Raw genomic sequence first — 3,547 nt, forward strand, 5'->3', positions numbered from 1 at the left:
GCCCACGTCCACGGACAAAGCGCGCGTCTGTCCCACACTCCGGTCTTTCCTGTTCTGCCGTCACCCGATCTGGACGCTGAGCCATCGACGGATGAAAGACACGGAGAGAATGGTGGGGTCGGAAACTCTGAGTAGAGTCCTCCCCGCATATTCGGCTCCAGCTCCGGGGTGCGGTCCCAACGGCCACGGACGGGGCGTGAGCCACCTGTGGACGTCAAAGCAGCTGCACATCTCACTGCGACAGGGGCCTCTGAGGCGCTACCTCTGACCTGATCCGTTTTTCTCTGGGCGCTTTGCCACGAGATGCCGGTGGACACGTGGAAGCTTCTGGAGGCGTATCACAGAGAATCTCGCCGTTGACGCTCACGGGGCACCGAGAATGTCCCGTTTCCTCGTAAGCTGACGCGACCTTTCAAGTACATGTGTTTCCTGAAAACGAGCGTAAGGCGAAATCATCTGTGAATCAGACAAAGAGTGAAAACTCCCTCCCCAAACGACAGAGTGTGTTCTCACCGAGGCCAGTGGACACGTGACTGTGCGCTTGGTACCGTCCACCGGCACTGTCCACTGTCGGCGTGCAGATCTGGGACATCGAGTTGGGGTCTCGGAGCCACCCCCACCCTGCAGCCCGCCGTGCTTTGGACTCCGAGGCCATCGCCACGCACCTGCCAGGTGTGCAGCAGCTCCCGGCTGCAGGTCCTGACGGTGCGCGCCCGCACGCTGCGGCCTCCTGTTCTGCCGTGCGCACAGCTGTCCCCTGCCCCGCTCAGGGCTTCGAAGAGTATGTGGCCCTCGTGGGCCTCCCAGGACACGCCAGCCTCTACATTGCCACGAGCAAAGGGACACCTTAAAAGAGCAAGGTGGCCAGGCTCCGTCTACACAGGTACGAGACACAAATGACCTCGGGGGCAGCATGTGTCCGCACGCGGCGTAACCAGCGGTGACCGGGACGTGTCCAGTCCTGCAGGGTCGGACGGAAGATCTCCAGCATCCGAGGCTTTATGTTCTTGTTTGCACTATCTCTGCCCCGCTGCCTAGCCGACAAGTTCGCAGTGGCGATGCCGTGTGTCTCATCCTGAGGGGAAGATGCCATCACATCGCTGGGGCTCACGCTCACGTCCGTCGTGATGGGCCTGCCTAGTGCATCGTACCATGGGTGCTGCAGCGTGGGAGCCGGTCCGTAATTGCTCGTTCTGGATATTCGCATCAAAATCACGGAGGTGCCGTTGGTATACCGAGATAAGGCTGCGGTGCATGATCGTGCGTCGGACAAATGCGAGCTGTTCGTAATCATGTGGAAAATTAATTAGAATTAGATAATGATGGCTTTTTCAAATGATAGGACGTTTCATTTAAAAATCCATTAATTTATGAATAAATAACGATCTTTAATTTAGTCACTGTGGTTTAGCCTGTGATTATTTCGAAGCAGGCATAGCTCTCTCATTTCGCATATATCCAAATGGATTCGTTTGATTTCTAAAGAAGCGCAAGATGAATACGTAAAACACGACGATCTTTTTAAATTACGGTGCCTGAGGTTGTCACCAAAATAGGTCGCAACATAATGTTTTAAGCCTGATAAAAGCATCGTACGTCAGAGCGTTAATATCGAAAAAAGGAAACAGTGTTGCTGGTGATAAAATAGATTATACAACATTTTCTCATTCATTTTCATTTTAGTTTGAAACTGCACAGTTTGAGGAACAAAGAGCATCAGAGGCCGGGGATTCTGAGAAGTCTGCAGCTGGGACAGTGCTCACGTGACCTCAGACAGCTCACGGTCTGTCCCCTCGCGGCTGGCACGTCACGCGTGAGCCTTGTGGGGTTCCGCATTTATGTGCAGCGCCTGCAAGCTTCCATTCGGACTCAGTCGTTGGAAAGAAAATAAATTGCTTCTGGAAAGCACGATTATCAATAATGATACGTTTCCGACACAGCTCTGTAAAAAACCCTTACCTCGCCTGCCACAGAAATCTAAAATAATAAACACTTTCAACTTGCAATGCCAGAGCACAGCGGCGTGATAGTTACAGCTAAACAAAATAGAGCAGAGTTCAGTTTAAAATGCTTTTAACTCCTCTGAAATGTTAGTTCTTAAAAGGAATCAACTCTAACTTGAGGGCGATGTCGTGTCCAGGATAATATTTTATGGAGAGCTTGCAGACTTGTCCTGGAACTTTCGATGGGTTTCGTGTACGGTTGACCTTTGGACAACACAGGTCTGAACTGTGCGCGTCCCTTTATCCACAGATTTTTAAAAAATAACCATATTGAAGAATGGCAGGGCGATTTCCTTACTGCCACGAGGCAATCGGGCCGAGGACACTTCGGGAAGCGTAAAGCCATCCTGTCTCTGCTTCTTTATTATCAATGCATGAATCGTCACACCTGAAAATAAATAGGGATGTCTTTTCACGTGGTCTTTTCGTTTTCGATGTCTAGCGTGAGTAACCCATGTAGCGTCTGCTCTGTTTTGGATCACGTGAGACAATATCGACGTACGTGCCGACAGACGGTCGATTCATCCCGGAAACAGGTGAGGTAGACTTACCGTATGGAGAACCACAGTCCAGTAATGTGCATGGATTTTCCGTATGATTTTCTGGATCACCTTTTATTTTTTTCTGGCTGACTCTACCGTCAGGATACAGCATATAATACGTGTAACATAAAAAAATGCGTGTTAAGTGTGTTGTTGACTTCTAGTCAACAGTAGACTTTAGCAGCTAAGATTTCAGCGAGTCAAAAGGTCCACGTGGATTTTTGACGGGGAAGGGGCATCCGTGCCCACAATTCCCACGTTGTTCAAGGGTCAGCGGGTGGCTGTGACATCTTAGGATTGGCTAGAATGAGACCATGGGGACAGACATTCCTGGAGCCACAGTGACTAAGCCATCACTTGGAAAAACCAAGGGAGGAACAGGATAGGGCTTAGGGGCTAACCCCGGTGTAAGAGAAAAGGGTGCAGGCCTCAGCCTGCGGGACGGGATTCTTGGCCGAGCCATTGCGAATGCCGTGAAGACCAGCTGCTGGGCAGGGCCCGTTCAAGGCCAAGAACAGAACGGCCCTTGGTCCCTGCCGTGTGCAAAGCCAAGTTCAACTTTCGCTGCGTAAACCGTGTGAGGTCCGTCCTCGTGATTTGGTGCATCTGTTTCTCCGAGTTCAACATTCCCATGAAGAGACTCAAGTGTCGTGGAGACTACAATATTTTCACAGACGCCCAAGCTCATTTCCGACCTGACAGAATCGTTTAAAGGCCATTCCGTTCAACGAGTAGCCGTCTCATCAAACTTGAAATAGAGACGTTGTCCTCAGAAAGAAACCCATTGGCTCTGTGTCCGTTTATCTCGTGCTCACTTGGAATTAACACCCCCGAGAGGCACATCCTCACCCCCGTGCTTTATTTGTTCACATGCGCCACCCTAAGAGCATTTCGTAGGTTTTATCAGACTGTGTATGAAACAGTTTGCATTTTCACGTGCGGTGTCTGACTCGGCGTATTTGCAAATGACTCGATGGCACGTAGTTGGGGTTTGGGACATGT

Source organism: Pteropus alecto, unplaced genomic scaffold (assembly GCF_000325575.1).
Source record: "Pteropus alecto unplaced genomic scaffold, ASM32557v1 scaffold96, whole genome shotgun sequence".
NCBI classification, from domain to species: Eukaryota; Metazoa; Chordata; class Mammalia; order Chiroptera; family Pteropodidae; genus Pteropus; species Pteropus alecto.